This window comes from Lactuca saligna, chromosome 7, assembly GCF_052625555.1.
Source record: "Lactuca saligna cultivar CGN05327 chromosome 7, ASM5262555v1, whole genome shotgun sequence".
NCBI lineage: Eukaryota > Viridiplantae > Streptophyta > Magnoliopsida > Asterales > Asteraceae > Lactuca > Lactuca saligna.
The window spans coordinates 10,359,584-10,371,316 of NC_136423.1; the positions used below are offsets into that span (position 1 = coordinate 10,359,584).

Sequence of the window (11,733 nt, forward strand, 5' to 3'; positions counted from 1 at the left end):
GTTTTTGACCTTTCGTCTGTGCAGATGATGTAAATATCCTCCTAATACACATCATCAAAAATAATCCTAAAAAGTTTGTTTGATCCTGTCAAGTTCAATTCTAATTTATTTGTTCATCTAAACCTATCTATCTATTCCATTGGCATCTTTGTAGGGTTTTTCTCACTAATTTATTTGTTCATCTAAACCTATCTATCTATTCCATTGGCATCTTTGTAGGGTTTTTCTCACGATGATGAAGAGGATATTCATATCATTTGCATAATAGATGAGCAATCAAGAGCGATTACATTTTTCATCTTTTTGGGTAGGACAAAAAATTGTTATTTTGTCTTATTAACATTAGTCTCAAACCAACACACATCAAACATAATACAAATTGTTATATTTTGTCTTGTTTGTCACCCACTTCGTCATGTGAGCAAAGTAACTACTTTTCATTTGCTTACTTCAAATCGTTAACAATAACTACAAATTATTAATGTATATTTGTCCAACACGTTATTCTATGTCAAAAAAAAATGTCATCACTAAAACAACAATACAAGACCAAGCACAGAAAGAGCCCTATAAATAAACAATAACACAATGTTACAAAAACACAAAATTCAATACAATTAATCATAACAAACAAATATATTCATCACAATAAGCAAGAATGTGCAACTAAGAAACCAAAACTTATTTCATCATTCGATAAAGCATTAAACTAAAACTTGCCATCAATAATCAATAAAAACTTTTTCAATCAAATTCCAGCTTCTTTAGGAGTCTTTGCAACAATGGAAAGTGCATGCAAACCAGATTCAAGCTCATCCGCAAGTGCATCATAAACCATACGGTGGCGCTTCACAAGATTCTGTCCATCAAATTTACCCGAAACAACTTTCACATTAAAATGTGTTTCATTTGCATTGTCCTTAACAGCAGCATGGCCCGCATGCTGATATGAAACATCTTCAACTTCCAAAATCTTGGCCTCAAGCACCGATTGAAGCTTTGATTTGATCCTACTTGCCCTTGATAGCAATATGTTTGTTCCTCTTGAACCCATATGCTCCTATTATGATTACTTGATTCTTTTATATAGTCAGTTTGATGCTAATCGCAACAAAACTGATACTCTTATTGAAGAATGATATCAAAGGATAGAGCAAAACCATGAATATATCTTTATATCCAAACACCCTAAGATGCATAAAGTTTTGAGACAAGTCCATCAATTTACACAATTCTTTCTACACAGAAATTTAGAGCTGTGATAAACTTGTTTCTGTTTGTAAAAGTTATGTGCCGAAAACAAATCATATTAAGGAGAAAAATCATTCCGAGCCATTAAAACCCTAATAGCAATTTACGAATTCGTGCAAGGAGCTTCTAACAATTAACTTGTGAAATCAATTCCAGAATTAAAATTGATTTAAATTTCAAATTATTGTCATACGGAATCAAAACAAGAAGTTATACAATTACATTCGGATAAAGATCATGTCAATCACATACGGATAAAGACCATGTCAATCAAGAATTGAGACTATCAAGTAGGATAAAACTCAAAGATTTAAAAGGGAAAGTTAATTGTATATTTGTATGTACCTTTGCGTTGTCTTTCCTGCGTTTCCGAGACTCCTGCTTTGGGGGCGTTAATTACCCTGAAACCTCTGCCATGAATAGTGGGAAGGGTTTTGGTGAAAAGAGTTCGTCACGTGCGACTTTTTGCAAAACCCAAAGCCATAAAATGTCTGATAATGTTTGTGGCCACTCAAAAACAATGGAAACAATAGAGTGGTGTTGCACACAGCCCGGTTGTGTATTAGGGCCTTCAAATGGTTTACACCTTTTAAAAATTGGGTCAAATCTATCGGTTGGATCGTAACCTAATGGAAAAACGTGTAACATCTTATTTTGGGGTTAGAAGTTTTAAGTTTGTTGGTAAATATAAAAAACTTCTTTGATTTAAAATGAAATAATGAAAGTGAAATAAATAAATTAATTGAAATTAATGGTTTTGATTCTAACCATAATAAATCTTATTGTTAAACTGTAAATAACTTCTGACAGGGTTTTAAAAGATAACTTTAAAGGTTTATGGACCAATAATGAGAAGTTGGGAAAATTTGTGCTTAACTCGAGAATTTGACCAAATAAGTATCTCGAATTAGATTTGCATGAATTATCATGGTGAATGACCAATTGTAGAGTAAAGATACATTTTATTAAGTTTTTGGCTAAGTTAAGGACCAAATATGAAGGGATTTTTGAGGGGAGTGCGTTGCCCCATAACAAACACGTTGTGTTTTTGCTTCGCTGAGCAGATTATAAATTGTATATTTTTTATTTTTTTTGAGCTTTTCTCATTCTTTAACCCTTTCTCCTCCATTTGGTTTCCAACGATTTTCTCCCCCTCAAACTTGATTTTCCTTCAAATTTTCTTGGTGTTTGAAGCTTGAAAATTGTTGGTTGAAGTCCCATCATTTCCTCTTGATAATCTAGCTTGGAGGTATCTTCTTCACCCTTTCTTTCGCAAATTCGACCTAGGGTTGATATGTTTGTACAAATTCGAATTTCATACTTCTTTTTTGATGTTCTTATGAGACTATTGATGTAATTTCATTCCTTGATCCATCTCCAAGCTCTAATTAGTTAATAATTGTGAGATTTGTGAGATTAGAGTTGTTTTGATGGGCTTCCTTGACGTCCGATGGTGAAATCTGAATTTGGTGTTCGTTGTCTAATTATGAGCTTCATTTATGCTTAATGATTGTATTTAACTTCAAATCCATGATCCATTTGTCAAATTATAACTTGTGGTGAGATAATTTGGTATTTAATTCAAATATAGCTTCTATGGTGATGATTTAGGTATTTTCATTTCTAGATTTATAGATTCGAAATTTATGGTTCCAAGCAATGATATAAGCTTGAGCTTGAGATTGATTACTTATGTTCTTTCAAATCCATGACCCATTTGTTGATTCACGACTAACAGTGAGATTTCTTGGATTTGATTCAAGTTTAACTTTATGTTATGAATTTTGTATTTACAACCCCTAAGTGTTCTAGATCAAGACTTGTGGTTTCAAATGATGATACGAGTTTGATGTTATGATTAGATTGTGTATTTTTATTCTAATCTATGATCCATTGGAAATCCTAGTCTCATGGTGAGATTATGAAATGTTGAATAAAACTTTACTTTAATTTGGGAAATTCAACTTTTTTGATTATGGTACTATGTTCCAAGATTGATTTCCTGCATTGAATGTATCCTCTTGTCTAGTTTTGGTATTTAAGAATTCTTTGAGGAATTATGAAGTAAATTGTTCATCTAGTGACATAAATAGTGTGTTAATATGTAACATTCAAAAATCCAGGTATTTCATTTTACCCATGAAGTATTTAATTTATGGCATTTGAGGACCCTTCGTACGCTGGTCGTACATGTGTATGCTTAGCGTACACAAGCGGATGCATCAGTTGGCTTAGGCTCAGCTTCAACGTGGGGCGTACTAACCCGAGGTCTAAAACCCTATTCATCGGACTTGTGGCCTATTTAAGCTCCTATATGACCTTGGACCCCCTTCCTTACCAGCCTCCATTATGTTCAAACATCTCTAAAACCCTAAATCTTTTATGAGTGATTCTTGAGCTTGAAGTGCCTAAAATACTCCCTTTTGGTGTGTTAGCAAGGAGAAGGAAGTGGTGAGCAAGCCTTAAACGTAGGAAGAGCTTTTGGATCCTGAATCTAGAGTATGTTGGGGAGCTTGTGGAGGTAAAAAGACCATACATTGCTATTGATTTTGCTACTTTGAGTTAGGGTTTGGTTTTAAGTCCTTTCTTGGTCCATGAACCCTCTCTTAAGAGTTTGGGCAACTCCAGAGGGTTAAGACGTTAGATCCAAGATCTTTAAGCATGTTGAAGGCATAAAAATGCTAGCTTGATGATTGTTAAGACTCCATGCATGAATTTAGGATCTTAAAAGGGGTCTTAATGGGTTAAATGAAGTGTTGGGTTCCCATGTGGCATTCAAGGGCATAAAGTTTCCAACTGGATGCCCTAGGACCTCTTAATCAACTCAGATCTGATTTTGGTCGTTGAGTTTCCTCGTATTAAACACTTAATGGCTTTTGGTGTATACGTTACTTGTACGTTGGACGTACCACCTTGCACGCTGCATGTACTACCTCAGAGCCAAGTACGCTAAGCGTACTAAGGATGTACGATGGGCGTTCGTCTTCATTGGGTATTGGGCTTTTGGTGGGCTATTAATCCATTTAGGCATCTCTTAGTCTTGGGCCTGGATCGGTTAGGGTACTTGGGCCTGGATCGGTTTAGACCCGGGGTTTAAGTGACGGACTCGTCGAGTCGGCGGCAAGACTAGACGAGTAGACTTTGGCTGGACAAAACCCTAATCTGAGGGTTTGCACCCTATTTAAACAACCTTATACAGCCTCCATCGCCCCTTTGTGCTCATAGAACACTCCATTTCGAAGCCTAACTGTGTTGTGAAAGATTTAAGGGCTTTATGGTGGTTTAAGTGTTTTGTGGTGACAAGAAGGAGGGAAAAAAACAAGAGGAATCAAGAGGAGACCAGAAAGAGTCAAGCTTGTGCATCATATACAATCCTTGGAAGGTATAAAGTCGACACCTTGTGTAACGCTCGTAGATCCGGGCTATTCAATTTAGAGACGATAAGCATCAAAAATGACTTTTTGATGGAAGATTATTTATAAGGGGTAATCTTAACTAATTTATAGTATATGTTACAAGGATTCCGTACATATAAAGAACGCTGAAATCCACGTTATAATGAAGAAGTTATGACCTGTCAAAGTTTCGCGACAGAACCGGCACGACACAATGCGACGTAAATAGTGAATTTACGTTAGAGCGATATTTGGCCTTAGCAATCTAAATGAAAGTCATATAATATGTTAAACCGAGAGTATGCATAAAAAGAACGTCTAATCTGACTTCGTATGAGGAAGTTATGATTTTTCGAAGTTTCAGCATTAGCCATATGCAGCCCGAATCCTCGATTTGAGATCGAGTGATTTTTTGTAACATCCGGACTTTTATCAGGTATCTTGTTAATTGTATTTTGTTGACTTGTGAGGGGGACTCGGCGAGTTGGAGCTCAGACTCGCCGAGTAGGGACGCGGATTTGGACGAGGGATCGCGCCTGGACTCGACAAGTCCAGGATATGGACTCGGCGAGTCAGCGCTGTGTAATGAAACCCTAATTTCTCGGGTTTGAGACTTATTTAAAGGGCCTAATGGCCGTCATTTGTGCTCACCAGCCCCTTGAGTGAAACCCTAATCGAGTGTGAGCACTTGGAGCTAAGTAGGAGGCCATTATTGACCTTGGAGGTGCCATTGTATCAAGGAAGAGAAGAGTTGTAACAGTGTAAATTTCAAGACAAATTTTTCATTTAAAATAATCATTTTATTCTTAGAAACACTTGTTTAAAATCTCATTCATAGTCGATTTACAAAACATAACTCCATTTTCACTTGCATAGAAAACCAGGATCCTCCAAAATATGACACTTTCTCTGGTGAGTACAATCAAGCCGGTGCCGTCCCGTGATCCTGAAGGAAACCTGAAACATAACACAAAACACTGTAAGCACGAAGCTTAGTGAGTTCCCCAAAATACCACACATAACACATATTAGCCACTCGAGGCTATAACTCTATGGTTCCGTGCACCCAAACTCTGTGAACCCTCAGGTTCTAACTCTGGGAACCTTCCGGTTCCAACTCTATAAACATGCACAGCATAAATCACATAGAAATAATGCAGTACAACACATCACGTACATATAGCATACAAATACTCTGATCACATAACTCTGGTTACCTACTCAAGGTAAAGTATAGTGAGAAGACTCACCTGGCAAACAAAAAGTAGATATCCCCACACTTGAATCTCGAACCCGCCACCGCCTAACACGTAAGGCAAATACTCTCATGAATATAACACTCGAGACTAGAATCAACCCTATCATGGCACCCTCTTAAGGGTAAAGGACTATTTTACCCCTCTCTTGGCCCAAAGGCCACATCGCTGACCAAGCCCTAAAAGTCAACGGTCAACTCTTGGTTCTAGTCAAAGTCCTCCGTCAAAGTCAACCCTCCTGGTTGACCCTGCTCGCCGAGTCAACCCGTAGACTTGTCGAGCCCCCGTGTTCAAAACATCCCCAATCCACGACTCAACTCACCGAGTCACCCCGAGACTCGCCGAGTCCCACAACTCTGAGTCCACTCACACACAACTCACTGAGTCATCCCTTGACTCACCGATTCTCGACTCAACCAGGAAATATTTGGGACTCTTTGACAAGACTCGTCGAGTCCAAGAACAGACTCGCCGAGTCTACGGCTATCTTCAACCTACTCGCCGAGTTGTTCATACAACTCGCCGAGTTCCAGGCCATCTTCATCCAACTCGTCGAGTCCACCCATGTGACTCGCCGAGTAACACCGGTCTGAATCCATTCAGAAGCACTCCAGGCCATGCAATTGATGCAAAACATAGATCTAGCCTCCTACAACCCATCCATCACGTAAAGTGGCAAACTTTACGTGAATCCAAGGAGATCTAAGCCGTTTGCACATTGGGCTAGGATTTGGGACAAGATGGCTCCATCAACCACTCACAAACAGGGACTTTCATGCACTCTAGACCTTCTCCCTTCCAGATCTGAGGTAGCAACCTCAGATCTAACCTCTAAACTCCAATACATCCAAAGATATGATCTCCAACACCCCCAAAATGATGCATCTAAGAAATAGCAGCTAAAAAAACGAGATATTACCTCAAAGGAATGCCCCAACTGAAATGAGACTCGAATCCAACAAAGCCCCTTGCTCCAAGCCTTCAATCTCCCAAAATTCCTTCACAATTACTTCTCCAAGCTCCAATCCATTCAACAATGGTGCTTCTTCGTGATTTAGGGTTTTCTGGGGCTCAAGGGGTGATAAAGAGGCTGGGAAGGAAACATAATGATCTTTATATAAGGCTCAACCCCGAGAATTAGGGTTTTCTCCACTCAGCGCCTACTCGCCGAGTCCATTACACTGACTCGTCGAGTCGGCCACTTAACACGCGACCTAGTCGCGACTCTACTCGCCGAGTCCACACATGGACTCGCTGAGTCACTCTTTCCCAATTTACTCTTTTAGCCCTTCAACTCTACTCTTGATATTTCGGGATGTTACAAGAGCTAGCCAAGGGAAAGCAAGAAGGAGCCACTTCTGTGGGTTTGGAGTCCAGAGCATCACTTTTGTGGTAATAAATCCGAGTTACCTTCTTGTTTGTTGTTGTTTATTTAGATTTAGGGTTTGTTGAACCCTTTTATGGCAAGATTTGGTGTCCTTTTGGTCCCTTATGAGGTTGGAACCATAGATCTGGACCCTTAGAGGTCCAGAGTGTCCCTTTACCCAAGCTTTTTGGGGACCAATGGAGGCTTTGGATTGGAATCCTCATGCCTTAGGTCAAAAAATCCATTATTGAGCTATAGGGGGTGTTATGAGCACCAAGATGGGAGCTTTACGTGATGAATCAGTCGAGGGAGGCCAGATCTATAGTTTTTGGAAGCAGATCTGACCTTAGAAGCGAGTTGGAGTGGTTGCATGGCATGGACTCGCCGAGTCTGTTCATCCGACTCGGCGAGTAGCTTAAAGATTGTCTTGGGACTGCTCAGCGAGTGGTCCAATCGAGTCATGGGTAGACTCAGTGAGTCAGAGTGAGTTGGAGAGGGATGACGAGTGGACTGAGTCAAACTTGGACTCGCCGAGTTGTCCTTGAGACTCGGCGAGTTGAGTCGGGGTGGCCCCGCGATTCATTCAGGTGAAGCTCGTCGAGTAAAGGGGGGGGGGATACTCGACGTGTAGTGAGAGGATTTCAGAGGGTTGGTGAAAACGTCTAGACTCGCCGAGTCCCCTTGGTACTCGCCGAGTCCGGTCAGAGTTGACCGTTGACCGTTGACCAGAGTTGTCCTGTGTTGACTTCTTATAGATAGTCAACCTTAGAAATATAAAGTGTTAATTAGAAACATATAATGTTATAGGAGGATTAGAGCTCGGAGGATCGAGCACGAGGGATTTCCAGGATTCGTGAGATACCGAGATACACGAGGTGAGTCTTCTCACTATACTTTACCTTGAGTAGGTAACCAGAGTTATGTGATAGAGTATTTGTATGCTATGTATGTTATGTGTTGTACTGCATTATTTCTATGTGATTTATGTAGTGCATGTTTATCAGAGCTAGAACCTGAGGGTTCACAGAGTTTGGGTGCACGGACCCACAGAGTTATAGCCTCGAGTGGCTAATATGTGTTATATGTGGTATTTTGGGGAACTCACTAAGCCTTGTGCTTACAGTGTTTGATGTTATTGTTTCAGGTACTAGTGACGACCGCGGGAAGGCGCCGGCTTGATCCGTACACACACACTCGGAGTTTTTACATTGTGATATTGGGATTTTGTATTAACTTATATTGGACAATTAATATGGTTGTTTGGTGAATATTAATCGAATTATGTTTATAAGAAAATTGAAAAAATTGGTTTTGAAATTTACAGTGTTACATTTTTAGCCGTAACAATCTAAATGAGAATATAAGATCTCATCTATAGTAGTGAAACGATAAAAAGATAGGCGGAAACGGACATCCGATTAAGAAGTTATGAATTTATAACGGAGTTTTCCTGTCCCGGCCTACTAAAAATAATATAAAAGTAATATATTTATAATATATTAAAAATAAAGTCAAAATTAGCCAACGGAGTCTAAAAGATAGTTGTAAAGCATAATCTCACCTACACGTGGATATAAAGAAGGTCAAAAACGGAGCTCGTATGAGAAAGTTATGAATTTCTGAAGTTCGAGGCGTGAACCCCAACGCTGTGTCAGAACTCACGAGGTGAATATTAGAAACTCACGAGGTGAACAGATGATGGACGTCTTCCAGGGCAAGTGGCCATGACGAACGCAATGACATATCGAGATCACGAGGTGAATATTAGAAACTCACGAGGTGAGCCAGTTTCACGAGGTGAATATTAGAAACACACGAGGTGAACTCAGAAAATTCACCCTATAAATAGAAATCGAGGGTCGGGGCTAGTCAATTTAGAGGCAATAAATTTGTATCATATTTTGTTTTTGGAACAAATTCCGCAACTGTTTTCTATAAATGATTACTCTGACTTTAAAAAACAAATCATAAACAAATCGGTCTTTTCTAGCCGTGAAATTGGGGATGTATGTAACGCCCATAAATAATCTTAACCAAGTTTTATAATATGTCTCAAGGGTTCCGTACATATAAAGAACGCCGAAATCCGAGTTATAACGAAGAAGTTATGGTTCGTCGAAGTTTTTCGGCAAAGCCGGCACGGCACCGGGAGACGTAAATAGTGAATTTAAGATAGATGACTTTTTAGCCTTAGGGATCTAAATTAAAGTTGTATAATACGTCTCCACCTATGCGTGGATATAAAGAACGTCAAAAACGGAGTTCGTATGCAAAAGTTATGGCATTCCAAAGATTTAGCTTTTAAAAACCCTAAACTAGCTAATTCACGACATGAGAATTATGACGCTCACGATATCTTGTCATAAATCGGAATCTAGAAGCTGCGAGAGGATAAGATCCAATTCACGACCTGAGAATTATGACGCTCATGACATTCTGTCATAATTCGGAATCTAGAAGCTGCGAGAGGATAAGATCCAATTCACGACGTGATCTTTATGACACTCCCAACGTGAGGTGTCATGGCCACCATCCGAAGCTAGGGACGCAAATGGCAAGTCTACGGAGTGAATCATGAGATTCACGACTTGAGTCTTATGACACTTACAACGTGAGTGTCATAAAAACTTACTAAAAATAGCAAGAGACCCATTCCGAAAATCTCACACCTTTCTTGATTTCTTCTCTCTAAACTTTCTCTCTCTAAGGGTTTTAACCCTCCCCTAAGCCTAGGTGATCCCCTAGCACCCTAAGGAAGCCCCGAGGCTCCCGGAGTCCAGAGAAAAATAGTCTTTCGGTTTCGAAACGCTACTCCAGCAAAGCCCAGTTTTCTTTAAAATCCGCTGTAAGAGAGCTACGCCTACGCTATTTTTAATATAGCTTCTAATTAATTATAGTAACATTATTAGGACCTTAAAATAATTATTTGGGCTATTATTATGAGTTATATAGTGTTGTTTAACGCTTATATTATAATAATAATAATAATAATAATAATAATAATAATAATAATAATAATAATAATAATAATAATAATAATAATAGCTAGACTATTAATTAGTCGCGGTTAACGTTAGACTAAACCCTAGTGGTATTGATACTAGGTTTTGTCGAGGAAAATTGTTTTAAGAGTTACGAAGTACTGTCCGAGAACCGAGTCACGACCTACTCAGGTGAGTGCATAGTTACTTTCATTTTACACATAGATATGAAGTATTTTACATAAATTACGTGCTATGTATGCATATTATCTGAATACTTGGACAAGTGTTGTACATCAGAAATTGAGAAATGAGACTTGGACAACCTCGACTCGACGAGTTGTTCTTGGGACTCGGCGAGTCTGAGGCTTGACTCCCCTTTTTTGTTAGGGTTCAAAGGAACCCAATTGAGTGTTAGAAGGGTTTTAGAGGGTCCAAGGGAGTGACCCAACATTTTGGACTTAGGTATAGACCTGGAGTTCATAGGACTCGACGAGTACATGAGCAGATTCGGTGAGTCCAAGGCCATCTCCCAGCAAATGAAGATGAACTCGATGAGTTGTTCATACAACTCGGCGAGTTAAGGTCAGGACTTGTTCAACAGTTGAAGGTGAACTCGGCGATTTGTTCATACAACTCGGCGAGTTGGATGAAGGATCATTCAAGGTTAGTTAAGAAGGAGAACTCATCGAGTTATTGCTAAACTCGACGAGTAGAAGCGTGATTCAGGGTAGTTGAAAGGATAGGGACTCGATGACTTGGCGGCCCAACTCGGCGAGTTAGGTCAACTGAAAATTGACTTTGACTTTGACTTGGTCAGGGGTAAAATATCCATTTTACCCTAAGATTAGCTATTAGTGTCTGATTAAGTGTTTTATGGATTTATAGTCGGAGGATCATCGGAGCAGCAGTCAGACATCTGCCGATCAGCTTTTCAGTAGTTAGCTTTACGAGGTGAGTTACCTTCTAGTATCGGTGGGTCTAAGGCACCAATGCCAACCCACCAGTAGGAGTCGTATGATAGATGATTGTTTTGTGATATTCATCTAGCTTTGTTACTACCTGATATGTTATGTTCTAGTATGATATGATGTTATATGCTAGTAGCAGTAGGGGAGACGGTCCCCAAGATTTCTGATCGATAGGGCCAAAGGGGGTAGTCATACCCAATCATGCTACATAGAATACGATTATGTGTTACATGTTATGTGGTAGTAGTAGAGGATTGAAATAGTCCCCAGTATCCGGTCGAGAGGACCGAAGGGGGGGAGGGGAATACCCAGATATGCTAGGCAGTATCAGGTCGAGAGGACCGAAGGGGAGGCTAGCACCCAGATATGCTAGGCAGTATCCGGTCGAGAGGACCGAAGGGGTAGGCGGGCACCCAGATATGCCTGACAGTATATGCATGTTATGTGATTATATGGTATGTGGTAAGTTGGGGGAACTCACTAAGCTTCGTGATTACAATTTTTAGTTTTGTT

General features: G+C 39.6%; 1 long non-coding RNA gene across 1 annotated transcript; it reads right to left on the minus strand.

The window, feature by feature from the left end:
• Positions 1–591: 591 nt before the first annotated feature.
• On the minus strand, positions 592–1,848 carry LOC145003917 (uncharacterized). The gene is made up of 2 exons (XR_013662195.1): positions 1,597–1,848; positions 592–1,072 (listed from the first exon to the last, which is right to left on the minus strand). It is a non-coding gene; the product is annotated as an uncharacterized LOC145003917 (long non-coding RNA).
• Between the last annotated feature and the right edge of the window lie 9,885 nt (positions 1,849–11,733).